We start from the raw sequence: 27,572 nt of genomic DNA, 5'->3' as shown, positions 1-27,572 counted from the left end.
GCCGGGAGGTGGTGGGACGGACGTAGGAAGCAGACTCAGTGAAAGGGCTTAGGTCCTTGTGGGAAGGAGGTATTGGGCTCTCTGGTTGGGCTCTCTGTCCAAAGGCCTTTGAGACAAAAGAAAAAAAGAAGTCTATGGTGGCAACATGGAAATCTTGGGAGATGAAAAGGAAGTATCCGTTCAGCTCTGGGAAGTGGAATGTGTTCATTGGTTTAGTCAGTGAGCGGCTTCAGGGTTCATGCCAGGGAACTCAGAGGTGGACAAGGTAGAAGAGTCCTGTCCCCCACTGCTGTCGATGTTGGGGCCTCGGTTTCTTGCAGGAAAATGCAAACATCGAAGCCACAGCAAGGTCTGCGGTCCCCAGCCATGTGTCCTGTGGCATTAAGGGACAGGGGACCAGCTGTGCTTTGGGTACTGAGTCACCCTGGACCATCTCCAGTGCTCTGCTTGTCACATTTTCCAAAGATAGTGACCAGCTGGAGTGTGTTGGAGAGGACACAGGTGGGGGGCCTCAGGGAAACGGAACCCCATGAAGGGTGCTCGCCCTGTGGGGTGGCCCATCTGGAAGGAGAGCTCTGAACGGCTGGAGCTGTGTGCGGGAAGGCGGAGGCAGGTCCTGGGCTGGCGGTAGGCCTGGTTGTCTGCTGCAGAGTGGAGGACGAGGAGCAGCGGGTGGAGATGGCGGGAAGGTGAGTTCCAGCCGGGGAGAGCAAGCCGGCGTGTCCAGGCCCAGCAAAGCTCTTCCTGCCCAGAGACACCCACGCCCGTCCCCAGACCCTGCAGACGGGTCGCCCCAGAGGCTCTGCAGATGCGATTACATTAAGGATTCTGGAGGGAGATGGTCCGGGATGGTCCAGGGGCCTCTGAATGCAAGTCTAAGTGCCCTTCTGAGGGGTCAGCAGAGGGAGATGGGACAGAAGAGAAGGCCTCATGACCAGCAGAGCAAGATGCCACCGTGGTGGCTTTGAGAGTGGAGGCAGAACCCACCAGCCATGGCGCTCAGGGAAGGTGGTCAGAGGTTCTGGGGAAGACAATGGCCCACTGGCCCCACAGCCCGGGAGGAGCTGACCCAGGAAGGCAGGGCTCCAGCTCTGCAAAGTTTCCCGCTGTGAGTGGTGACTCGCTCTTGTTAAATCAAGGTTAAGGTCACTTGTTACAGCAGCGAGATGACACTAACGCCCCTGGCCAAGCTGTTGGTGCTGTCTCCATCCCAGATGGTGACCAGAGCCTGGACAGCTTCTCAGTGTTTGTAAGGGAGAAGGCAGCTCTGGGTGGCAGTTGGCAGGCAGAATTTCTGAGCCCCCTGCAGCTCTAAGACTGTTGGATTCGTCTGCCAGGACTGGCCCACTAAGCACCCCAGGCTGGGGACTTAACAGAAATGAAGTTTCAACTCGTAAAATCTGCAAGTCTGGGATGAGGTGTCAGCAGGCCTGGCTCCCCCTGGCCCCTCTCCTTGGCTCATAGGTGGCCTCCTCTCCCTGCACCCTCACAGGGTCACCCCCTGGGGATAGCCGGGTCCTGATCTCTTATGAGGACACCACTCACACTGGATCTGTGCACTCGAATGACCTCATTTTATTTTGATCACTTTTTAAAGACCCTATCTCCAAATACAGGCGTATTCTGAAGTCGGCGTTGAGGACTCCAACAGATGAATCTGGGGGGACAAAAGCCAGCCTATAACAGCCATGTTGTACAGTGACATTGCTGACATCTCTGAGTGTGTTCGTGTGTGTGTGTGTGTGTGTGTGTGTGTGGATGCTGGGGGTCGAACCCAGGTCCTTGCACACGCCCGGCAAGGGCTCAGTTACACCCTCAGCCCCATCTAAGGGTATTTTTAAGTTTGGGAGCTCTTGTGACCAGGTGTAAGGAAGAGGGTGGAGTTCAAAAGTGAAAACCCACGGTTATGGGAAGTCCAGCCGCTGCCCACAGGGAGGACCCGGCTGGGTGTGCTCTAGCTTGTAGAAGCTCAGTGTGGCCCTGAGCCAAGGGTCATTTATTTGCCTGTCCACAATATGGCTCTGCCCACCCTGGGACTTCTCCTGGTGCAGTGGTCAGCACTTCTCGGTCCATGACGTGTTGGGGCCAGCAAGCCAGCCAAATCCGTGGACTGAAATAGAAACTCGTTTGTTTTCCAACATGTGACAAAGGAGGAAGATATTTAATTTTGAAGGGAGCTGAGCTGGCTTTATGACTGGTCCTTTTTCTTTTTTTTCTTTTCTGGAGTAAAATCCTCTCTAATACATTCTCCTCTGTGTCCACTGTTGCCATTTGGGTGGGACCGTTTCCGTGGGGGCTGGCAGGCACACTGTGGGACCCAGCCCACCCCCATTAGATGCCAGTAGCACCTCTGTGTATTTGTGCCGACCAAAAATGTCTTTGGAGATTGCCAGTGTCCCCTGGGGACATGGAGAAGGAGAGGTGTGATTGAATCAGAACCCCCCTTATCTGACGGGGACCCCAGTGGAAGACAGCACAGAGCCCTGTACACAGGCAGCGGGATACGGTGACAATCCATCTGCAGCTGAGCCAGCTACCAGTGACTAACAGGTGGGTGTCTCACGCAGTGTGGAGGCTCTGGGCAGGGGATGACTCACGCCCAGGGCAGGACGGGGTGGACCGCACGAGATTTCATCACCCTCCTCAGAACGTCACACAACTTACAGCTCATGAATTGTTTATTTCTGGAACTTTCCATTTAGTATTTTCAGACCTCAGTTGACCTCAGGTAACTGAAACCTCAGGGAATGAACCTGCAGATAAGGGAGGCCCCTGTAGCAGGGGACGGACCGAGTGGAAAGGGCAGGACGGGCATCTTGGAGAGGGTCTCCCAGCCTGTGGTTGGGGACGGAGGAGCCTCATCAGGGGTGGGCAGGGTGACAGCCACCTCCCTGGCCCTTGGATGATGCAGGTTCCCAGTCCGTCTGGGGTTCACATCCCACCCCCAGGGCTCCAAGCAAGAACAGAGCCCCCAACGACCCTTGGACACCGTCTCGGAGCCTCCACCAGGCCGCGGGGCGAGGGGCTCCCGCAGAGCAGCAGTCACAGGTGCCACCGTGCGCCCTCCTCCTTGCACTCCAGCCACAGGCCCCGTTGTCCTTGAGTGCCCCGGAGCGCCTGCCTCAGGGTCTTCGCCCTGGGCCTCCTCCCCACAGCTGCCCTGGCTCTTCCTCTTCATCCGCGAGCTCCTGGCCTGGCCGAGGCCGCGCCCCTCGCCAGCGCTCTTCACCGGTCACTGTGTGGTCTTCTCCATGGCAGTTTTGACGTCGGCCGTCGGCGCTGTCTCTGGACCCTCCACCCCACGACAGTGAGCATCCGTCCTGTTTGCTTCCTACCAATTCCCCACACCCAGGTCACAGAGCGGGACCCAGCAAATAGCTCCTGAAGGGAGGGAGGGAGGGAGGGAGGGAGAGAGTGAAGGAGGCCCATGGCCTCCTGAAGGCCGCTGTGGCCAGTGGTTTTCCCCACAGCCCCTAGGCCTGGACTAGTCTCCATCACCTCTGGGTGCTCGCCCTGTTCTTGGGATCAGTGGAGCACCCAGAGGTGGTGGGTGGCTGAGGGCAGCTGGATCTGCAGTAGGCTGAGGAGGGACCCATGGAGGCTGGGGAGCCCTGTCTAGGTCACCTGGCTACAGCCAGGGGAGTTTCCAAAGGCCCGGGAAGTGCTGGGCTGGCTGGATTCCACTCCAGGGCAAGGGGCACCAGGCTGGCACCCTGTGGCCCTGAGGGTCTCTCCCCAGGTTCTCCTTGGCCTGTGCCTCCCTTGTTCTGTACCAGGCTCCCACGGCGGCTTGCCTTTGTGACCACGAAATGTCCGCCTTGTTAGGAGGGGCTCTCCTGGAGCTTATTTTTGGGGTCTCCAGAAAAAGAGTCTCCTCCTACTTTGGCCCTGCTGTAGAGGAGAGTGGGAGGGACCGGGAGGTCCACAGAGCCCGGGGGAGACATCCATCCCTGAGTCACCCCCGCCCTGGGAGCCGGCTCTCATCCCTGGAGTGGCTTGGTGGCCAGCCTCCTAGCTCATGTGCAGCACTACAGCCTTCCCTCTGGATTCCCCTGTGTTCTGGTCACGTGCCTCTGGTCATGAGACCTTCCCCGTGTGACCTGCCTCCTGGCCCCAGGGTCCATCCTCTTGGATGGTCTGGAGATGCCAAGAGCATCACTGCCAACGAGCCCAGCCTAGAGAGTGAGAATCGCCCACATGTGAAAACAGCGTGGCCAGCTGTTCATCGGTCAGTCTGCCGACCATCTGGGCCACCTTTGGTAAAATCCGTTTTTCACAGTCACTACTCCCCCAACCCAGGGCGACCATGGCGAGGACAGAAACCTGAGGAGCCCCGAGTCTTGGGCAGACTGAGTTCACGTATTTCATGGAGATTGCTTCTGAATGTGATGGCGGGCTACCTGCTCGGCTGTCTGTACCTTCAACGTGTGACCTGAAGGGAGGATGGCCCTGACACAGAAAGCGCAGCGCACCTAAGAGATGGGCGTTCAGCATGATGTCGTCCAGCGGCTTCTTCAGAAGTGAAGTTCTCCAAAGATCTTCAGTCTGGCGGCTTCATCTTTTACTGAAGATGCAGATTAACAGGATTCTTTTTAAAGGTGTGTTTCTTCATCTTGAATGGGCGCTCCTGAAGTCTCTTATCATGGACTACGTACTTTACAGAGTTATCAAAAATTATCTAACCGACAAACATGTCTTTAAAAACTTGGGCTCGGGGAGCGGTTAGAAATCAAAGTGTGGCTTTAGATTAGGGTTGATTTTATGGCCAAGGGGAGGGCTATGGCCCTTTGAACGCTCTGCAGCTGAACAAGAACAAAGGGGTGGGTGTGTGAGCTGCGTAACGGCCGCACTGACCTAGCCCACCCAGCCCAGGTCTCAGGGGCCACCACGCTTCCACAGTGCTCTCCCAGGAACGAGGCCTGCACCTGCTCCCTGTGGCCACTGTCCTTGAGAAGCCACCTCAGTCCCCTGGAACTGGACCAGCTTGGGATGCAGCAGGACTTCGCCCGGCCAACTCTTGGCTTTGAAGAGCGAGTCACTGGGTTATTTCTGGACGATGAGTTTCGGGGAGATGGAAAACCAGCAGGCGGGATCTTCAACCCACCCATTTCTCCAAGGCTGCTCCCCGGGAAACAGAACTTTCTTTCTCACTGTGGTAAAATATGCACAACATAGATTTACCATTCCAACCATCTGCAAGTGTGCAGCTCAATGACATAAGTACATTCACACTGAGGCACGGCCATCGCCGCCATCCACATCCGACCCGTTTTCATCTTCCCAAACTCAGACTCTGCTGGTTACACAGCCCCGTCTCCCCAGCCCCTGTACCCACCATCCTGATTTCTGTGCCCTGGACTTACTTCAGGAGGGACGGCATGTAAGTGGAATGGTAAGGTATCTGTCCTTCCGTGACTGGCTTATTTCACTCAACGTGATGTCTTCAAGTTCATCCGTGCACCTGAATTTGGTTCCTTTGAAAGGCTGAGGAGCAGTCCGAGTTTGCTTGGTCATTCATTGGTCAGTGCCCATTTGGCTAAAAGCAGAACCTTTTCTGCCACAGGCTCATAGGTGGGCAAGACTGAAACCAAAGAACATTTCAAGCAACTTTGTTGAAGAAGTTGCCCAATCTCTTTAATCGTGTTTTAAAAATAGACGATGAAATGTAAGAGTTAAGGGCAAACAGCATACATTCAAAGAACACCAGGTATGTAAACAGGAGTGTCGATCCTCCCCGGCCCGGGGTGGATTTTCTTTTTCTTTCTTGCTTTTTTTTTTTTTCTTGCTCTGAAAGAATATTTGGGGTACAGAGCCTACATTTCAAAAATAGAATTTATGAATCTGATCATCTTCACAGGGAACATAAATGCCAAAGCAGCCTCTGTGAGTCATTTCTTGGATTCTAAAAGGGATTCATTTCAGACAGGAGTTTTCTTCTCTTTGAGGTTTGCTTTAAGAAGTTCCAAAAGCAAAAGCAAAACAGCAAAATAAGTGCCTGCAGCTGCAGATTAGAGGCAGCCCTCAGAGAGCAGCCCTGACGCCCAGCTGTGGGGGCCCAGGGTCCCCCCGCAGCCCAGGTTCTCCTCCAGGCCTTGGGGCGGATCCGGTCTCCATTCCACTCGAGAAGCCAAGATGCCAAAGAAGAGGTGCAGCAGAGAAGTGGGAGAGGGCCCGGGGCTCGTAGCCAGGACCAGGACCGGAGGTAGGAGCCAGCCAGGAGCACCATGGTCAGTGGTCTGGGTTTTCCATTTCCAGTCCTCTGCCAAGATCTCAGCAAGCTTCAGGTTAGGGCTCTGGCTAGTTGCTGCAGAGTTAACCGTTTGCCACTGCGAGAGCCTGTTGGCTGCTGGTGCAGATCTACCAGCTCCTGGTCTGGTCATCCCCAATGGGCTCTTTCACTCACCTAGAAGGCCAGATGCCACCAAAGCTTCTCCCTAGTTTTAAAAATGGTCACCAAATTGTCCCCTTGGCTCATCTTTACCTACAAGGCCTCCCGGCTGGTCTACATTAACACAAATATCCCAGTGATCCCGGGACACCCCGTCGGGCTCCAGCGGCCACACACCGCAGACTAGTTCACCAGCCTCCATCCTGCGGGGACCCACTGTGAGGCTACCACAGTAGTTCCTTTTTCAGTGAACAAGTTTGGTGGTCAAATAGGTCAGTGAAATACAGGGTTGGCCAATGACAAATAGGGACATCTACTGTAGGAATTATCAGAAATCTGATGCCACTGGAACCCTTCAGAAGATGGATAAGGGAGGACACGCTCTCCTACACTGAACCATCAAATCCTCTCAAAAGGCGCATCTCCCTGGAAGAGTGTCCTCAGAACACACTTAGGAAAACCCCAATTTATACACCTATTACATCCAGTGATTTACTGTGGTGTCCAGAACATAGTAGGGCATCAACCGAGTATTAACAGGGCTTCAGGGACCCCTTGCCACATGCACCAATCATCCCAGTTTCTCTTCCCTGCCTCACTGTAGGGATCTCCCATCGGTAAAGCCAGCTTGGTCTTGCTCTTTCACAGAGGGCAAGGAAGAGGAGTGGGGTCTGGGAAGGGAGAGACGGGTGCGATTTCCACGGAAAGGTTGAGAGCTACTGTTGCATTAACACAGAGGGTAAGCAAGAGGGAGTCCTGGGAGAAGGGAGCGGGTTCATCTGCAGAGGAGAAGAGAGCCCCCAAGAACTGAGATGAGAGACGCAGAGGAGGGTTTCACTGGGTGGGGATGGAATCTTCTCTGGCCTTTTGAACCACTGCAGTGGAGGTTCACTCTGCCTTTTGCTTTCTTTGTGCTCTTTTGCTGCCCAGTTGTTTGGTTTTGGAATCAGACACTGCCAGGGCTGGCTTCAGGGTGCCAGCAAACCAACCCTCCTGGCTTCTGTCCCAAGGTTCATAATGCCAGCCGTCCACTGTTATCCTGTCACCGTCCACCCCTGGGCCTTCTCGTTTACTATCCCAACTCAGGATATTGGGATTGGAGCCCTGGGTCTTGGGTGTGTCAGGTTTGGGTTTCCCATCCTTGGTCACCCTGATGGAGTCAGATGCCTCCTAAAGACCCCGAGTCTCTAGCCCATGGTGAGAACTGTCCCAAGTAAGCAAAGCCCAAACAATTCAAGAGAACCTGTCTCCCAGGGTGCCTGGCCACGAGGAGAACATGGAGGTCCCTGGAGGCTGCTCCTTGCTCAGCTCCGGGGTCAGGACGCAGGAGCACCTGCAGGGAGTAGAGCAGGCCTGACCCCTGCACCTTTCACTTGAGAAAATGTTTCTCTTTTCATTCCAGGAACATAACACCGACCTTTGCGCTCGGCCAGCGTGCAGAATCCCTTCCCACAACACAGAGGCCCCTCCAGAATCCCTTCCCACAACACAGAGGCCCCTCCACGCGGTGCTGCACAGACCTGGCCCGGAGCGGGGCTGGTGACCCAAGAATCCCGCCTGTGAGTGAGACATGAGTGGGCTGTGTCCCCGAGGCCCACAGAGGGTGGCGGGGGTGGCAGCCTCAGCTGGTGACCTCCTGGCAGCTGTGGGCAGCCCTCATCACTCTCCCAGTCATCAGATGGTGCCCAGGTGGGGGCAGCAGGTGACATCCGGTCCCCACCAGTCACCCTCTCTTCCTCCCTTCTTGACCACATTTGCGCTTGGTGGCAGGGGAGCAGGGACAGAGTGGCCCTGCCTGGGGCAAGGCGCTGTGACAGGGAGATGCGCCCTCCCCCACCTGAGGCCAGAGGCGTCCTGGGGTGGCCTGCAGCTCCTGTCCTCCTGGCCCCCTGTTCCCCTTCCCCTGCTGTTTGTGGAGGCCTGACAGGACAGGGAGGCTGGCCGCGGCTCCTCCCACTCACACACACCAGGGCAGAACTCAGGTGCAGAGAGGGGCAGAGTGCAGCCTAGTGTGTGTGGGGTGTGTGTGTGTGTGGGGGGGGGGGTGTGCGCAGTGTGTGACTGCACTGTATGTGTTGTGTGCTGTCATGTGTGTGATGCGTGGTGCACTACGGGTGTTGTGTAGTGTGTGTTGTGCATGTGACGTGTGCCTGTGATGTGTTTTGCCATATTTGGTCAACATGTATGGTGTGTTGTGTGTGTGTATTGTGTATGAGTTGTGTGGCATACGATGTCACGTGTTGAGTGTGATGTGTGCATGATGTGTGCTGTGTTGTGTGTGCATGTCGTGTGCAGCATGCCCTGTGTGGCGTGCGCTGCGTGCGCCTGGTGCAGTGTGTGCCGTGTGCAGCGCCGTGCGGGATCCTGCAGCAGCAGTGTTCCAGAACAGCGCCCACGCAGGCCAGGCCGCAGGAGCCGCGCCGCCCCCGCGGACAGCCAGCCTTGGGGGACGGCCTCGGCTTCCGACAGACAGGGGGACTTCAAGTTTGGGTTTTTTCCTGAAGGGCCCAGATTGCCTCCCTCCCCCGCCTCCCCGCGGCCTCTGCAAAGCTGCCTCCGGACCGCGCAGTCGCCAGCCCTGCGTGCGGGGCCACGCCCGCATTCTTCCAAAGGGGGCGGAGGGCGGCCCCTCCCGCAGAGCGGAGGGGCGTGGACAGTCGGGTCGCCTGCGAAGAGGGCGACCGGTCCTTCCCAGGCAGCGTGAGGAGGAGGAGACTTTCCGTCAGAGCTCCAGATGGGGGCGGGGAGGACACCCGGGGACACACTGGGCGGAGAGGAGGGGTGGGTTCCTGGTGCCCCTTCCTGGGGGAGACTTTTTTAAATGTAGCCTCAGGAGGGAGGTGTGGCCAGGTGGAGAGCTGCTTTCCATCCCAGCAAGAAAAAACACTGCTGTACCACAAAACGCGCCACTTTAGGCTTTTGGAGGCCTGCAATTCCATGTTAGATACATCCACGGTGCTGAACAGCCACACTACCTCGGTCCCCAACGTTCCCCTGGCCCAGGGTTCGCCCACGGAGAAACCCGGGCCCTTGGGCAGCCGCTCCCCTGCCTCTTCACCTGGCCTCGGGCCACTCACAGGGCCTCTGCAGGGCTGCTCCCCACCCCCCAGGTGGCCCGACCTGCTGCCCTCCTGTCTTGCTGGGTAATGGCTCCCTCCGTGCCCAGGACTCCTTCCATCAGCAGATGGAAGGCCGGTGGCCTTCAGTGTCCTGGCTGGGCAGGGCCCACCCAGGCTCTCCTCCTCTTTTGTCCACCCTTCTGAAGTCTGTAGACTTGGTGCCCCGGGTCCATGGTTTTCTGGCTGAGTGACAGTGGAACCCAACTGTTGGAATAGCTAACTCAGGATCTGTGCCACCAACCCGGTGGGCCTCTGTGTGGCCGGTCAGCAGCCCTGTATCTCACCTCCACTCGGGTTGGCACGTGTCAAATGAAGAGCTTGAGCCAGGTGGCTTTGAGCATCTCTTCCAGCACAGCCATGCATAGGCACCTGCACTTCACCTTTTGGGGGAAGGTAGGGAAAGACGAGCGGGAAATTGTCACGGCGGGTGCCTCTGAGGGCTGAAACTGCTCAGCACATCATCTCCTGGATCCATCTGCAGAGGGCAGCCATCATAGAGAGCTGTGTTGAATGACACAGCCAAGGGCCAAAATAAAAAGAAATGCGATCGGGACCAGTGTGAAGGCTGGCATTTGCTCCAGAACGCCCCAGAACACCCCAGAATGGCTTCCAGCTGGGGAGGTGGGTCCAGAGACCTTTTATAAAGGCGTTTGGGTTACTCTGGGTCTCATTGTGAATCACCCTGGGACGGGCTGCCAACAGCCAGTGAAGTGGGATCGTGTGAGCAGTAGGGGCTGAAGGAAGGGCAGTGACACTGGTGAGGAACCCCTAGCCTGGCTGCCACACTCTTGAGAGGGAGGCCATCGACATGAACAGGCCGGAGGAGGCCATGAAGCACTGCAGCACCACGCAGAGCAGGGAGGGCTCAGGGTGCAGGTCTGCAGAGCACCAGCAGTCACCTAAGGAGGGAGCGTGGGGAGCTGGCCACGACGGGGACCTGGAGGGTGGCTGCGGCCACAGGATGAGAATAACTGCACAGCAACAAGGGTGGCCGGAATGGGGACACTCCTGGGGAGGGGCCCAGGCATGGGCGCTGTTCTCACAGGCAGTGACCGGAGACCGGGTCAAGACGTGGAAGATCCTTCTGGAGGTGAAATGAGTGGTGCCCAGATGGGGTGGGGCAAGGACCGGGAGGGACCAGCCACAGAGGAAGCCCAGTACCCGGCGTGTCAGCCCAAGGTGGCCCGCCAGCCTGGGAGTGGACTTTATGCAAATACACTGCTCTCCAGGTGCCCAGAACGGGGTGGACTGCCTTCTGAGGCAACTGCTATCTCTGAATCCACCTAATCCCTCATTCCAATCACCAGGGTGATTCACAGCAATTGGAAGTCACTTTGAAAGCTGGTTTCTTCCCGAAACACCAGCCTGGTGCCAGGATGACAGCCAGGCACAGGGCGGGGCCTTGCTGGGATTGGACAGACCAGTCGGAGAGCTTGTCCTCTGCACCCTAAGAATGCCGAGGGGGACGGCGGCCTGATGGCTTTCCTGGTCCTGGGTGTGAGGGCCCACTTCATGCAGTTGTCCCCATGCAGGTGGTGTGTGGCTGTGGTTTGGTGCCCTGCTCCTGGGGGAGGTGGGCCACAGCATCCTCAACGTCAGCGGTCACTTCTTACCCATCCCATGGGTTTGGGAGGCCAAACAGCACATCTCCAGGCAAATAAAGGCCAGGCACAAGAGGGCCCAGGTGCAGAGGTGGCCGCTTCTCAGGAGGTTGCTGCAGGATGGCTGTGTCTTGCAGGACCCACACCTGCCACCCTCCTGCCTTTTCTGGAAGCCCAGGGGTGCCCTCCTGTAGGTGAGGGAGGCCCCAGGCAAAGCTGGAGCTCAGCTGCAGAGACCAGAAGCACACATTCCAAACTGCTTGGTGGACAGGGTGCCCTGAGCTTAGGAAACAGAGAGCAGGCGAGGAGGACTCTCCCAGCACACCCTCCCCACCCTCCCCGCCCGAAAGCCTGAGTCAGGCCTGCGGCACCGCAGGGTCACGGCCACAGCACCACAGCACCAGGGCAGACTGGGCTCTGCAGAGGCCACTGCCCGTGGAGGAAATGAGCATCCCTCAGCCTCCTGGCTCCCTGGGCACCCACGTTGGGGATTGCAGATGGAGCGGCTCCGTTTCCCATGCAGGCCTCCTGGGGGCAGCGTGGGGGAGGCCTGGGGGTCCTGACCCGGGCCCTTCTGTTGTCTCTCACAGGGCCGGTCAGGCCTGGAGCAGCCAGGCGTCTTGCCAAGACTGCAGTTCCCACCAGCACCAACCACAGCTCACACTGCTGACCTGGTCCTGGCTTTGGGCTGCTTCCAGGGCACGTGCCTGAAAGTCACTCCTTGGGGCCCTCAGGGATTCCTGGGGAACCCTGGAGGATGCTGAGTGGGTCCGGGAGGAGGGTGGCTCTCAAAATGTGCACGATGCCTGTAAAATGCCCACTGTCCTGGCCTGGTGTGACCCTGGAGCTCGTCTGAGCAGATGTGAGCCCCAGAGCCTTGGCTTCTGACCAGCCATCCACCCTCCACTGCCTGGCGCTCCTCCCTCAGCCTGCCCCAAGCCAGTGCCCACCAAAAGCAGTACAAGAAGGCAGAGTCCCTCCCTGGGGGTCCATGGTAGGTAGAGCCTCAGCCAGGAGGCTCTGGGGCCGCCATCCCAACATCCAGACTTTCCTGCTGCCGAGAGCCACAGCCGAGTCGGAATGGCCCCTGGCATTTTGCCAACAGCATTGGTTGAGAGGCGAGCCCTTACTGTCCGCCTTGGCCGCGCTACTTTGGAGTTCTCGGGCTACTTTTGAGTTCTTGCGGAGTTCCCCGTGGAGTTCGGGTTGAGCTCTGGCGGGGATTCCTAAAGAGTTCCCATTGGTTGGGGAAGTGCCGGAGGAGGGAGTTCCGGTTGGTGGTTCCTGGAGGAGCCTCGGAAGAGTTCCCGGGGAGCATGTGTGGTGTGTGCTGGTGGAGTTCAGAAATAAAGTTTGTTCCTGCTTCAGTGGCTCGTGATTCGTGCCCAGCCAGACGGTGGCACCCTGCCTCCCCTGCCTCCCTGCCTCCCCTGCCTCCCTGCCTCCCATCCTCCTGCTACTCTTAGCTGTGTCTCCTGCTGAGATAGGAGAAGCACTGGGAACCTGGACTCAGGGTCCTCCCCTTCCTGGGGCTCCTCAGGTCCATTAACAACAGGGGTTTCCCAGGACAGGAGTCTTGGAGTGCAGAAGCCAGGACAGAGCTGGGCCAAGGGGGCAGCTGCTAGCCCAACCCCCCGAGAGTCCAGAAAGCTAAACATTGCTTGATCCTGTGTCTCTGAGGATGTGAGGGCCTGGGGCTCTCCTCCCAGCACGGCATACACAGGGGCCCATGTACACACCTCCTTGTGCAACTTCAGGAGGGCAGGGATTCCCCTTCACAATCAAAAGGAGCATTTAGAGACCAGCACGTGGGGAGGGGAGCTGGGTGCTGGGCTTCAGCACGTGAGCTCTGGCGGTTCACCAGTGAGCTTCCAGCCAAGCTCCCCGACGTCACAGCCGCGCCCCTTGCACAAGGGACCTGGTCTCTCCAACCTCCCTTTCCACGTTGGTAAAACGAGAATCACACCTGCTTGGTGGGGTGGAGACACTGTTGGTGACACACAGTGTGATCGCCGTGTCGGCACACCCATTCACAGAGGCACTCATCTGTCCCAAATACACGTATCAAGCTGTGACCTGCCGAGGACGGTTCTGGGCCACAGATCCTGCAAGCAGCGCCAAGTCCTCACCTTCCAAGGCTGTAGTGGGTCAAGGTCGGAGACCCAGTGGTCATCAGGATTCCTTCTGCCCTTCTTGGCGGGCGGGTGACACATACCTTCATGTCCCCCTGGCCGTCATTTCCCATCAGCCTTATCCTCTGCAGAGGGGAGGAGGGCCCCGCGAGAAAGTTAGGAAAGGCTTCCTGTCGACTTTCTGAGACACCTGCAGGGCCCTGTGCGTGGGCCTTGGTTCTCCTCTCTCTGGCCTTTGAGGAGGACCGACTGTCCTCATCTCACCTTTCTAATGAGGTTTTTTCCAATAAACTGTCCACCTCTCAGGGACGTCTGCGGCACACTCCTCATTTCTCACACAGAGACAAGAGACCCCAGGGGACCAGGATGGATGGACAGGATACCAAATAAACGCTCTGGCTGCCCATCGGTGTGACTGCGGCTCAGGGTCCCGGTTTTCTGCACCTCTGCTGGGGTCCGCTCCCCCGGCACAGCCCGGGAAGAATGCGGTGCCTGGGGAACGACCCCGGCTCCTGGTTGTGAGTGTGGTCTGCTTTTCGAGGAAAGTTTGAAAGTTCCAGAAGCGGGCAAGGAAGGGTCGTGGCTCCCGCTGTCAGCCTGAAGGCACAGGCGGCCAGGCTGGCCCGATGACAGGATGGAAGCTGGGAAGGGCTTTGGCCAGGCCTGGGCTCTGCCTTGGCTGACATCAGAGCCCTGGAGCCGGCTGCTGACGTGCACACCGGGCTGGCTGCTCCCTGGATTGCTTCCCAGCAGCTGTGCTTCCAGGAAGACCTGAGACACGCCACGACACCGTCACGGACCCAGTGGGTCCCTCTGGCAGCATGTGGGCCAAGAAAGGGAGACTCCTGGCCAGGTGAGATTAGCTGCCTGCCGGGTAAGTCAGCCGATGTGGAGAGCCCGGGGTAAACCAGGTGGCCGCATGCGCCACCAGCCACAGGCCGCAGGCTGCAGGCGGGGACGGCCCAGCCAAGCAGCAGCGCTTCCTGAGGAGGTCCTAGTGTCCAGGCTCTCGGTCACTGGGCCCCGTTGGGAGCTGAGGGCCAGTCTTTCTTTCTCAGCTGTCCTACCTGTAGATGAAGGGCCTCCACAGCAGGGCCAGGCGGGGGCTTGGGGGCCCATCCTCCACCCTCCTGCAGGTGGGACTGTGGGAAAGGCCTGACCTGCCCAGGGGTGGTCTTCTCACAGGTTAAGAGGGACATGCACCTGTGGTCTCACAGGGCTGTGAGCAGGGGGCAGGCAGAGACAGAGTCCAGTGCCATGAATGAGGGGACTTTCTTATATCCAGCGGGGTGCCTGGTGGGGGCTTCCGGACTCCTTCCCTCCAACATTGGGTCATCTGCTATCCGACAGGAGGCCAGAGGCTGCCTTTTGCCCAGAGTTATGAAAACCTCCATTCCATTTCCCTAAGATTCCTAAACCTACTCAGTTGCTTTTTATTTGAAACTGTTTCTCGCAGGCCAAGAGCAAGCTGTGCATGTGGAGTGGAAGAGAATCACAATCACAACCGAATAGCAATGATTCCCTTCGCCCAGTGAAGTGTGTCGGCTCATTGGATTCCCCGACAGCCCTGCCAGGCTGAGGAGACGGGCTGTGGGTGGTGAGGGCAGAGGAAGGAAAGCGTGTGCTCTGCTCTGGGTCTGGGTCTCTCTAAAGCAGCAGCGTGGTCTACAGCTGCCCTTGAAACCTGAACACCTCGCAGAGGCTTGACATTGTCTTCCCAGGGGTCCACTGGATGCCATAGACCCAAACCCAAACAGGAAAGGTGTCCCTTCTGATGGGTGGTGTGTGTGTCTCACCCACAGGTGACAGGCTCCTGTGCTGGGGTGGCCCTTCTCAGAGCCTTCGTCTAAGAAGACCCTTCCCCAGATGTCGCCTGGTGTCGAGGGAGCAAGAGCCTGCGTCACTGTGGAAAGTTGTCTCTGTGATGGCTCCATGTGGCCAACCCTGCAGCATTGAGAGGGGACAAACTCCTGCTGCCTTAGGCCACCTGTTGGTGGAGCCCTTCTTATGGCAGCCTTAGGAATTGAACGCAGCTCCTGTGTCAGGGCCAGGAAACAGGCGAGGGGTGCGTGGGGAGCGCTCTGCACGGCAAAGACGACAGGCTCGGGCCAGGCCAGGTAGCAGGCAGCACTGACCCACGCAAAGTGAGTGCCAGCTGCACCCTGCTGAACGCAAGGTCCTGCCACCTAAACAGAGGCTCTGCCTCCTTCAGGACCTCAGGATCCCTCACGGTCAGCGCCTCCCCAGGTGGCCAACAAGAAGGCTGGGAGCTGGCGTGCAGTGCAGGCCTCTGTGTCCTTCAAAGCTGTGTGCTGGAAGCTGGGCCCAGGGCATGGAGTCGGCCCTCATGGGAGGTGACGTCTGCCTCACAGATGGGTGGGCTTGTGGGTGGGCTTGTTAGGAAAGCGAGTATGGCTTCCTCTTTCTCGCCCTTCTGCCTTCTGCCATGGGATGACACAGCAAGAAGGTCCACCCCCTTGAGGTTGGATTTCCCAGCCTCCAGAACTAGAAATAAATTTCTTTTCTTTGTAGACCACCCAGTCTGTGGTATTGTGTTGCAGCAAAAAAAAAAAAAAAAAAAAAAAAAAAAAGAAAAATAGAAACGAAAGAGTCTGTTTTTTCCCCCATTCTCTTAGCCAGTTTTCTTCTCTCTACCAAGAGTAGTTGGTCCAGGTTATCTTCCAGTTGTCCGGGTGGTGGGAGAATGGGGAGGTGGGGAACATGTAAGTGTCCCTTTGGACTCACCCCCCATATTAGCACCTCTAATCTTTCATTAACAAATACTGGCCATGCCCTGGCCTGTCTCAGTAGAGGGAGGTCCTGCCACATGGAGCCAGCCTGACTCTTCCTGGGCCATCCCCTGTGAACCGCTGAGAAGCCAAGAATTCTGCCAAAGCTGAAAGATTATCCAATTCCGTTCTCACAAGGGGACAGGGAAGACGTAAAAACTGAACAAACGAAGACAGGGACATTGCTGAGTAAAGGGACTTGTGAAGAGTGGAGCAGATATTTTTAGACACAGAAACAGCTGACTTCTAACTGGAAGCCACCAGGGGAACAGGACAGGGCAGTGGCCGTGTGAGCGGGATGCGGGGCTCCGAGGGCTGGGCAGGCGGCAGCTCCTCCTCGCACACACGTGTGACCTCAGGAGGAAGAGGCTGCGGGCAGGTCCCGTCAGGCCGCGGGAGCCCTTCCCGGAGGACGGGCTGCATCCTGGAACCGGCGCCTCCTCCCTCCCACGCAGGCAGCTTATCTCAGGTCTTGTTTTCGCTGAGAAATCTTTTAATCTCCCTGGATTGTTGAATGGATCAGCCCCTATTTTTATTCTTGGATGGAGATGTGAATCAGGGCCTCAGCCAACTCCACGGGACCTGCAGAGGCCTGTCGCGGCACCAACTCCTCGTAGCTTCAGCGGTTTAAGGATCGAGCAGAGAGACTGAAACGGAACTCCGCAGGATCAGGCCCTCTTGGCCGCACAGGCTTGGGACGTGGCCGGCTCTTGGCCACCCTTCGGTGCAAACACACTGCTGATGAAGCGGCTTGCTCCCTGCCCCCACTGCAGATGGAGAGCCCACGACGGTAGCCAGCGGTGTGCTCCATGGGTGCCTGGATTTCCCCAAAGCAGGATCGTCATGGGTGTGGCTGCGTGCAGTGGAACTTTCTAGGCTTCGGGAGGACTCAGAACACGTGTTCTCCTGTCCTTGCAGGTGGTCACTGCACTTACCTTCCAGAGGCCCGCTGAGGGAGGCCCCCGGGGATGTGGTGTCCAGAGGCCCTCAGGGCCCTTGCCAGTGTGTCCTGGGTGCCCATCGAATCATGCTGCATCTTGTTGAGTGGGACTTTGGGCTGCCCTGGGTGCCTTGGTCATGGCCCTGGGAGTTACTGGAACCCAGGAGGGTGGTACTGTAGTGATCTCCTTCACCCTGGGCTGTCAACACCCTCCCCAAACCGAAGGCTGTTGTGAGGAGGGGGAAGAGGCTGGTTAGTGTTCAAGTGGGGACCAAAGAGTGAGAGTCTGCAGCCCTGCAACTTGCAGGACCCCAGAGGTCCTGAGGAGGAGCTGGCCACGCTCTGGTCACACTAGGTTCTGCTCTCTGGCTCATGGCCACGTGGACTTGGCTGAAGCCTTGGCTCACACACCTGCCCTGGCTGCTTTGCTGTGAGCAGCACCTTTAGCAGTCCCCTGTTCGGGGTGGGGCTTTGTGATGATGGAGGCTGAGGAGTCCAAGATCTGCACTTGGCTCCAGCTAGAGGTCCATGGACAGCCAGTGCTGCAGTCTGTCTCAAGGCTGAAAGCACCCTGTGTCAGCTCAAGGAGTCAGGCAGGAGGCCCCTTGCTGTCAACCATGTTTTTTTTCTATAAAGGTCTTCAGCTGATGGGGTGAGGCCCACCCATGATAGGGGGCCATCTGTTTTACTCAAGCGTGACTTTTATTCATCATATCCAGGACCATCTTCTCAGACACATCCAGAAGGTTTTATCAAGTGTCTGGGCACCTCGTGGCCCAGTCAAGTTGACACATAAAGTCAATCGTCACAATGTCTCACAATGCCCTCCTCGGAGAAGAATGTTGGCAGATTTGGTGGTGTGTACTGCTCAAGCTAAGGGCGGCCACTGCATGGTCTCAGTGATGACCTGTGAGGTGCCATGGGACAAGAGCCCTGAGCAAGGACCGCAGGAGACATGGATGGCGTCAGTCAGATGGTACCCAGAGGGGAAAAGGGGACAGCTAGAGCGCAGGCAGGCGGGGCGCAGCCTCTGCACAGAATAGCGAGGAGGCAGGTGGCTGGAGTCTCAAGAGAGGAGAGAAGTGGAGGCTGAGGCCAAGGAGGAATGTTGGCAGAAACCAAGAGACAGTAGAGGGTCGTGCCATCGAGAGTGCCACAGTGAAGATCCAGGAACACCTGACTCTAGCCGGTGGGCCCCAGGGAGCCTTCCGCCCTGAGTGACCTCCCAGGTTCCTCCTATAGGCTCAGTACACAGCACGCATCTTGTCACTGGGGGTTCCTTAAACACTCATGAAGCCCGCGTTCTTACGGTGACCTGACTGGTCCACTCCTCACCATCAAATGAGATGAACCGATCATCTACCATTCATGACCTCAACACCCTTGACTCTTCGGGTTGATTGAAGTCCAAGTTCTAGGAAGGACCCACTCAAGTGCTTCCTGTTTCCTTGCTTTGTTGGCCGCACAAGTGCTATGCCGGGGCAGGGGAGGCAGAGGGGATGACAGAGAGGGCTGAGACCTTGGCCTTGAGCAGACGTGGCCACTCACAGGACCCGCAGGACAGGGAGATGCAGCCAGGACTGTCCTCCGGCCCCTCTGCCTCCCACAGTAGTCCTTCCAGGCCACTTGATGCCACCCAGGTCTTTGACATTCAAAACACTATCCATAAATCTTCCTGGAGCAGAGGGCTGGGTAGGTGGGAGGAAGGAGGAGGACAGAGATGTTACCATGGCGATGCTGCGGTCATTATTTAAGTCAGCTGGAGGAGCACAGACGGGTGTTCACTTAATGAAGATTTACTGAACGCCTGCTGTGTGGCGGCAGGGCTCCAGGAGATGCGTAGGAGATGCTGGTGGGGGAAATGAGGACCAGCGCCTTGGCGTGGTGAGAAGGGGAACCCGCGGTAAACACTGTCGTAAGGTAATCAACATCATCAGGTAGTAAACACCATAAAATAGGCAGATGTCAGGTGTCAAAGGTGATGGGTGCCCTCGTGCATAGAGAGGAGGCCCAAACCTTGTTGGGGGGAGGCAGGTGGCAGTTTTAAGCAGGGGGGGCCAAGGTTGGCCCCTGCCACTTCCCTGTAGCGGGGAGGGAGTCACCAGGGGGGCACCCGGGCAGAAGGGCCAGGCAGATCTCGAGGCAGCACGTCTCATGTGTCCAGGAGTAGCAGGGAGGCAGGTGGCTGGAGGCTGAGGAGAGGCAGAGGAGTGGAGGCTGAGGCGGAGAAGGAGGAATGGGGCCAGACCAGGCTGAGGGAGAAGGAGAAGAACCCAGGCCTGAGCCAAGACACACATGAGGCACTTGGTGTCTGATTAAGCCGGCGCCTGATTGAATAGGTGTTTTCGTGGGGGAGGAGAGAAGCTGCATATCAGGGTCCCACCGCCCTCCCCCACCAGCCCCACAGGTCTCCACACCAGGCTCATCTGAACACCGCTGGCCTGTGGAGGCACCGGCGCTGAGGGGCAGTGTCTCTGCTCGCTGCTCTCGTGTGTAGGGTGAAGAGAAGGTTGGAGACCGTTGCTGCAAACAGGGAAATGAAGCCGGGTCAGACCAGGGTGTGTCTTGGTTCCAGGGCCCCGGGACCAAATGCTCAGATGGCACAGTTTATGGACAGCGTGGACTGACCACTCACGTTCCAGGCTGGGGAGTCCCAGGTCCAGGCTCCAGACACTGGGGGTCTGCAGAGGGCTGCTCTCTGCCCAGGGCTGGGGCCTTCCTGCTGTGTCCTCACATGGCAGGGGAGGTAAGCAGGCCCCTCAAGTCTGTTTATTAGGGGCACTAATCCATGGGCACAACCCTCAAGACCCACTCACCTCCCAGGGACCCACCTCCGTCTTGTCACACTGGGGATTAAATTCCAACACATGAATTTTGGGGTCCACCGACATTCCCACCTTGGCAACGTGCCAGCTCTTCCGGGGCAAGTCTGTCTTTTTGTCATTTATAACCCCGCGAGGTGTCCTGAGCAGGACTTTACCAGATGGCCTGGCAAGGGCCCTCAGAGGCTCCCAGGGCCGCATCCTGATGGAGCAGCCACCCTGCAGAGCTTTCCACGGGCTCCTTCAGCTCCCAGAACCAATGCAAACGTCACCACTCTTGGATGCGGCCACATGCTCTAGACAGAGGTGACTGGTGATGTCAGAATCCGAGGTGAGATCTCCCTGTCATCGTAAACCTCCCCAGAACACTCTCTGGGGTTCTCTTCTGGTCTTCCTGGTGTTCTTTTGTCCTAGGTGTTAATTGTGTTTTGGATTTAACCCCCTGGTGTCAAGCAAGTGTAAGCTGGTGCTCGAGGGTGTTGGTGATGAGGGCTCAGGGGCTGCGGGGACGGTCCCCAGGTGGGTTCCCACCTCCACTGCAGCTGGCCTCTCCCGGCTTCCTCATTCCATACTCCCTCCCAGTGTCCATTCATGGTCAGTGAGCATGAAGAGAACACCACGTGTCCTATGGTGATATTACAGATCAGAAGGGCTTCATATTTCTTGCAAAGCAAACTCACGGTGTCAAACATCTACGATTTCTGTTTTACCATTTCTGAGCATTTAAAAAAAATTGGAAAATAATTTAAATACAATAAAACGCACACTTTGGCTTGGAAGGCCTGGACCATGGTACACCGGTGTAGCCATCATCCCAATCAAGGCGCAGAGCACATCCACCACGCTCCACCTCTCCCCGACGCTCAGCTCCGGCTAGTTATCAGCCACACGTACAACCTCGGGAGCAGACGTCTTTCTTTTGTTGCCATAGCGTGATCATCACAGAACACCTCTGCCCATCCTGGGGATCCAGAGAGACCTCCTTCCCATGTGTATTCTTTGTGTGACTTTGACGGTCCATTCTGAGATGCATCCGGGCTGACCAATCTATCCGCAGTTTGTTCCTTTTTGTTCCATTCTGTCTGCACCAGGATTGGTTTGTGAAGCTCTTCATGGTGGGCATCTGTGGGTTCTTTTGTGCCTGCTGTAAATAAAGCAGCTCTCAGCGCTGTCGCACATGTCTCTCTGTGGAAGTGCTTTAATTTCCCCGGGTAGGTGCCTGGAAATGGAATTGCTGTGCTGCAGGAAGCCGATGCCAGCTCGGTGGTGCGCTCCCTCCACCCTAGTGAAGCCTCCTGTTCACGTCTGTCCACGCTGTTGGTGGTTCCCACTTTAGCTGTTCTGGTGGGTGGGAGTGGGGTCTCGCTGCAGCTTTAGCCTCCATCTCTCGGATGACTAATAAAGTGAAGGAACCTGTAATGCGCGCCCATCCTTCTCGCGTGAAGCGGCTGTTCAAGTCTTTTCTCAGTGTCTAAAACTAGGTTATTCACTTTTCCACGTTAGCTTGTGGGAGTTCCACTATTTATTTTTGTGCTTGTGTTTTTTCCTTAGTTATCTTCTAAGTTCCTTGAGATTTTCTATCAATTCTCTCTGGGTTTTTTAATATAAGGATGGGTGGCTCTGCCTCCACAGCGACATCTCTGTTGACGTGAAGCGATTCTGCTGGGTTTGGTGTTCTGTTCGGTTGTTCAGCGGTGTCTCTTACTTTTGTTTTTGGACTTGACCTTGCTCTTCTGCAGCGGTTGCAGGGTGGGTACAGGGTGTCCATTCCCACACATCTGAGCCAACCTGGCATGCTCTCCTAGAGGCTGGGAGCAATCATAAGCTTCCTAGTTAATTTCTGGAGGACTTAGGAGGATCTGAGTGTTCGTGCTAGGTGGTCTCTTCTAGAAGGTATTTATAGCCACTCAAATGGAACACTCTGTACTATCATCACCTTGTCTTTTTCTCCTCTCTGAAGTTTACGAGACAGTTCTCAGGAACCAGAGCCCAAGGGGCAGAAGGAAGAAACAGATACTTTCATTTGAAGATAAAGATGGTGAACATCCACAAAGAGCATCTGAGGCTTTTAAAATCTTGTTCCCCTTCCAGTTGCATCAGCCAGAAGCATTAGACGTTCATGTTCTGCTTTGAAAGTGCACCTGCAGTGATGTCATCCTGGCTCTCTTAAATTCACTTAGAGGCAGAGGAAGGCTTCCCTGGCCACCCCGACCCTCCCCTCAGACCCGACCCCTGGGTGCTACCCGCTGTCCCAGAAAGCGCCGGTACTAGGGCTGACGGACAGGATCACCATCTCGAATCCTGAGGATTATCACAGCCAATGAATTCATTCCTTTTCAGTTGTTTGCTTTTATATTTGAGTTGATTCAACAAGTTTTTTCTTATCTAAAAAGTCATACTTACTAAAAAGTAATATAGCATAAGAGCACAGAGAAAATCAGAATTGTCTGAAAATCCATTTCATAAAAATAATGACTATTAAAATCTCTTAGGTTTACTTGTGATCTTTTTTGTTTTTTGGGGGGGATTCTATATAATCTCTATAAAAATGAAAGGGGAGGACTGGAGGAGGGAGGGAGGGAAAGTGAACAGTCTTAGGGTGCTGGTGTTGGTGATCCTCTGTGCTTTTTCCAGACTGATCTCCACACGCCGTCACAGACCTTTAATGGTTCATAACTTTCATTGCACACGGCTCCTCCCTGCTGTGTGTGCAGTCCAGTGATGTTCTGCTGTTCTCTTCACGTTCCTAAGGAGCCTGAAGCCTTTTACACTAATAAGAGTCTACTTTCTGCTTGGTTCTCATTGGTGTGTGGAGAAGCTACTGACTGTTTACCTTTATTATGTTTTAATTTGGCCCCTTCAAATTCTAAGCACTTCAGATCACCTCCCTGGGTGTGCAGGTTATCGGGTCGTATCATCAGGTATACATAATGAACTTTTGCCTCCTTTCTGACACTCCAGAGTTCACATTTCTATTTTGACTCCTATTACAGGTGCCAGTTTTATTCCCCTGCAAGGTGCAGGAGCAGGGCTGAGGCAGGCTCACCAGCTGCTTCTGGTTTCAATAGAGACAATTTTAATGCTCCTCCATGAAAATGTGAAAATGCTGGCCATTTGTTTGAATAATTATGATGTGAAAGTAGCATTTTTAGTTCTAGTTTCCCCTTGAGGGCTTTGAAAAGGCGGGGGTGTGTTTTCAGTGATATTTGATACCTTTTAAGTTAGGATGAAAAGTTGAGAACTGTTGCCATAAGGTATCATAATAGATTCCCCAGAGTGAACACTTTTTTCATCATTGAGATAAAGACACTCTCTTTGATCAGGACAGAAACTTCTTTTAAGATACTACTTATTTTGCAGCTACTTTAGGATTTTAAAACGATGACTCCCCTGAGGCTGGTTTATGGTCATCTGGTTTTGCTTGGTTTCTGTTGGGTGCTGTGGTCAGGGTCAATGTGGCTTCATGAAGTGGACTGTATAGCTCAGATCTTTCTCTGTGCTCTGGAATAGCTGATAACTCCTGGGAAGTTCACAAGACGCTTTTGAGATATGTTAATTGTATCTTAAATTTCTTCTGTGGTTAGTAATAGAGTCACATGTTAAATTTCTTCTGATGTCAATTTTGGTGATATGTCCGGAGAACACCTTTATCGGAAATCCTCAGCCATGTGCTGTGGAGCAGCCCGTCTTAGTCTCCTGCTGCTTCTGTTCTTACCTCAGTTTCGATGTTGAAGCTTCTGATTAGACAGGGTTAGAGAGGCTGTCCTTCCCTCCTCAAGCTTCAGGGCTGATCAGCTCCTGGAGGCTGCTCTGTGCCTGTCCCTGTCCCGATAACCCGTCCTGTTACTGTGAACCAGTCACACCATCAGTAGTTCACCCAGAAATACGTCAGAGACCCTATGTCTCCAGAATATAGGACTCAAGAATAATGAAGATACCGCCCCTACCCACAGCATTAACAAGACACACTGAATATCATCAAGGGACATTTCGTGTTCAGGTGTCCCCAGGCCACGTCCACTGGCAGGCCTTGTTTGCGCCCATGCAGGACAATCCGTTGGCGTCTCCTGCGTTTCTACCCTGCTTCTCCCGCCACCTCTTTCCCTTCCACCTCTTTCCCTTTAAGATTTCTCGTTTCTACTTTCTGCTTGCCCATTTTTCTCTTGATTAGATTTGCAGAAGTTCATCTATTTTCTCTCTTTCTCATTTCTATGTTTGTTTATTTTCTCGTGTTTCTCGATTGTACTTCACAGGGTTCATCTGCGGAGCTTTTTAAGAAACCAAACATCACATTGCATTGGGTCTGACACAGTTCTGTCTGATCCAAACGTTTGTCTTATTCCACTTGGGTTCCCTGGAGTCCCTTCCAGCCTCCCCAGACCTGTTACCTCCCCATCTCGTGTCCTGGTTCACCTCACGGTGTGTGCAGAAGCTGATGCTGACTTTCCAGTAGCTTTATTTCTGGGTCCTGGGTAAGGGCCTGTGGGGGACGGGAAGCCCACTCTGTGGCTCCTCCTTCCCACGCGCAGCGCACACAGCATGAGCTGCAGGCCGGTCTTCAGTGGCGGGGACTTGCTGGAGTCACCTCACCTTCAGACCTGGGCAGGACCCGGTGGGTCAGACCCGGGAGCCGCAGCAGCACATTTGCCCTGAACCTTCTCCTGGCCACAGCCTTTTCAGAGAAGTCCTGTGCTTCCCTTCCAGCCTCTTCAGAGTTCCTGTGGAGGCTGAGGTCAGCCAGGACCTCCCAGCAGGGCTCCAGGGAGACCCCACCACCCACAGAATGTCTGTCCAGCTCCTCATCATCTCTCAACCCTCAATCCCTCCTCAAAGCTTTCTGCTCGCTGGCCAGAGCTGAGTGCTGGTGGGAGTCTCTGTCCATGGAACGTCCACCCACCCCTCCGTTCTCGGTGCCGTCCATCTTTGCCCTTTCAGCACAGATGTTCTTGGACTGTAGTTTTCTGATCTGATATTTTGGAGGCGCTGCCTGCATGTGCTCCATGAGGGTCGGCACACGGTGTCCTGATCACTTATTCCTCATTTCCCTGGTAAACAGTTTCAGCTTCCAAGGCCATCGATTTCTGGTTTGCACAGTAAGTCACTTCCAGAAGTGCTCACCTTCCTCTGTGCCACCCCTCGAGGCTGTTTCCTTCAACATTTCTGAATGTTTTATTCCACTTCCAGTTTCGAGAGTTTTATTCCAATTTCAACTCACCTTTCTCAGAAGAAGCACCTGCCTAGGCATGATGACGGCCTGCAGGGAGTCGCCCGACCTGCCTGCCTCCCGTGGCGGTGCAGCAGCCGAGGACAAGACTCACGGCAGAAGACAGTGAGCAGCAAAGGGGCAGGGAACCTCAGGAGCCCCAGTGAGACCCCAGAGCGAGGTCCGACTGCCACTCAATCAGAAACGACAGGGACCAAGGGAACTGCCAACGACATTAATTCTTCTCCCCACCTGCAGCTCAGAGCCACGTTTCCAGGGACCGGTGTTGGGAAACTGCCAGAATGGCTGTGGAAGACCAGTGCACCTGTCACCTCATTTACAAAGACCTCAATGTCCCCAACACGGCCACTGCCCCACATGCGTACTAGACCCCACATGCGTACTAGACCCTGGGGGCCTCTGCTCGGCGAAATCTAATCCCCACCCCAAATCCCGTCTCTGACAGGTGGGTTTTCATTTCCTGGCATCTGCTGCACTAGAAGGCTGACCAAGAGAGCTGAGAGGGGAAGTAGGAACGGCAGCCCAGGGAGCCGATGGCAAGTTCCCTGCACCAGGCAGGGTGGCGGACGGTGGAGCCGCGGCACCCACAGCCCTGTCTGGAGAGCCTTCGCCCACGCTGGCCTCTACCCAGGAGAGGGTCTCCCTTTGTACCAAGGAAGGACAGTTTTTTTTTTTTTAAAATCACAATTCCTTTTTGCAGTAACTCTGGGGGTTCTTCTTGACTGTCTTCTTCCATAGAAATTTATATTCAAATAAGATGTGTCACCCGAAATCTCTCCCCAAGCTGTCCACGTGAGAACTTACCACATCCACTGTGTTTTTTTTTTTTCAGTTTCAGTCTCTGAGTGAAAATACAAGGGTGTGGGGAGACAGGAGGGGAAATTATGATCAGCAACGTGAAAAGAGAGTGCAGCACAGTTCCCGGCGGGTGCAGATCCTGGTGCCTGAGCTAAGAACAGGATCTGGGCAGGGATGGCTCTCAGGTAAACCGATCGACCTGATTAGGCATTTGGAACAAGTTACAATAATCAGAATTCTATAGGTCGTGTTCTATGACAATAAAATTACAAGATGATTTATTTGCATATTAGAAGAGATCTCTTTTTTTCCTTGATAGAACTTACATGTAGCTTTTCAACAAATAGTGCTGGCACAACTGGACATCTACGTACAGAAGAACAAAATTTGGAATCTACCTCACTGCATACACAGAAACAAACTCAAAATGCATCCACGGCCTAAATGTGAGAACTAAAAATGAAAGATATACAATGACCACGCGAAATGAGAAATTTGAGAAATGCAAGTCAAACCACAATGAGATATATTGCACACCCACTGGGAGAACTAGAGGGAAAAAAGGCAGTGGGTCATGAATGTGGACGAGCAGTGGAGACACGGGACTCTCGTTCTCTGCAGGTGGGAAATTCACTGAGGTGGCTGCTCTGGAGCACAGCAGGGCGAATCTTCCAGAAGTCCTGTGTGGCATCACCACGTGACCCGGTAACCCCAGCCCATGGGTACTGGAAACATGTGGGCGCTCAAGGACTTGCACACAGGAGCTCATAAGAGCATTGCTCAGAATCGTAAAGAGTGGAAAAGCCCCGCAGCACAACGGCTGATGAATCGACCCTCAGAAGGCGCCTTCCGTTCACTATAAAAAGGAGTGAGCTCCCAGTACGTGCCAAACGTGGGTGAATCTTGAAAATGGTATGTTAAGTGAAGGACGCTCCCAAGGTACTACAAACTGCATGACTCCGTTTCTGTTTCCAGTCCATACCAGGCAAGCCCATCAGGAAGAGCACAGGTCAGTGTTGCTAAGGGCCGAGGAGAAGGGTGCAGTTTTTCTTTCGGGGTGATTCAAGTGTTCTACTAACATGAGAGAATCACTGAGGTTGCACGACTCTGTGAGCACCCAGAGAAACACTGACTGAGCACTCCAAAGGGGTAAATGTTGTGGTAAGTGAATTAGACCTCCAAAAAGCTGCTATTTTAAAAAGTAGTGAATGAAATCATTATTCCAATTTAAGTCAAGCACTGCTCACTTAGCACAGATTATTTGTGGTCTGCTCATTGGGCACACTATAGTCCTGACTTCAGTAAAGAGTCTGGAAATGAGAAAAAGAAAAAAAATGGAAATTCTAAATTAGTTTAAAGAAAAACAGCTAAAATAAAGCAGAAGAGAGGGGGTGATGTAGGTAAAAGCAAGAATTGATGAGTTAGAAATTTTAAAGACAGTAGGTATCATAAATTCAAGTCTAGTTCATTGAACGAAATTCAACAAAGCAGACAGCCCTGCTTAAGAAGATAAGGGAGAAAACAAAACAAACAACAATGGACAATGACTGAAACAAAGGAAGTTTTAAAAGCTATGAGCAGTTCATCTCAGATCAAGTGGGAGTAACAAGATCCAGGCTTCCTTGTAAAGTACTCAAAAACTGAACAAGACAGACCAATGTTTCCAGACACTGGCCAATCAACAGCTTGGTGTTACTATCGTGGCCAGTTTCCTGTTGTTAAAATGAAAAGCCTGAGGCCAGGAGCTTTAAAAAGAAAA

The 27,572-nt window shown here is 54.9% G+C and overlaps 1 long non-coding RNA gene across 1 annotated transcript; it reads left to right on the top strand.

Annotated features, from left to right (window-relative positions):
* Positions 1 to 2,789: 2,789 nt before the first annotated feature.
* LOC113190223 (uncharacterized) lies at positions 2,790 to 10,631 on the top strand. The gene is made up of 3 exons (XR_003301754.2): positions 2,790 to 3,307; positions 4,300 to 5,707; positions 7,791 to 10,631. It is a non-coding gene; the product is annotated as an uncharacterized LOC113190223 (long non-coding RNA).
* The last annotated feature ends 16,941 nt before the right edge of the window (positions 10,632 to 27,572 follow it).

This window comes from Urocitellus parryii, chromosome 2 (assembly GCF_045843805.1).
Source record: "Urocitellus parryii isolate mUroPar1 chromosome 2, mUroPar1.hap1, whole genome shotgun sequence".
NCBI lineage: Eukaryota > Metazoa > Chordata > Mammalia > Rodentia > Sciuridae > Urocitellus > Urocitellus parryii.
This window is presented reverse-complemented; position numbering and strand designations above follow the sequence as displayed.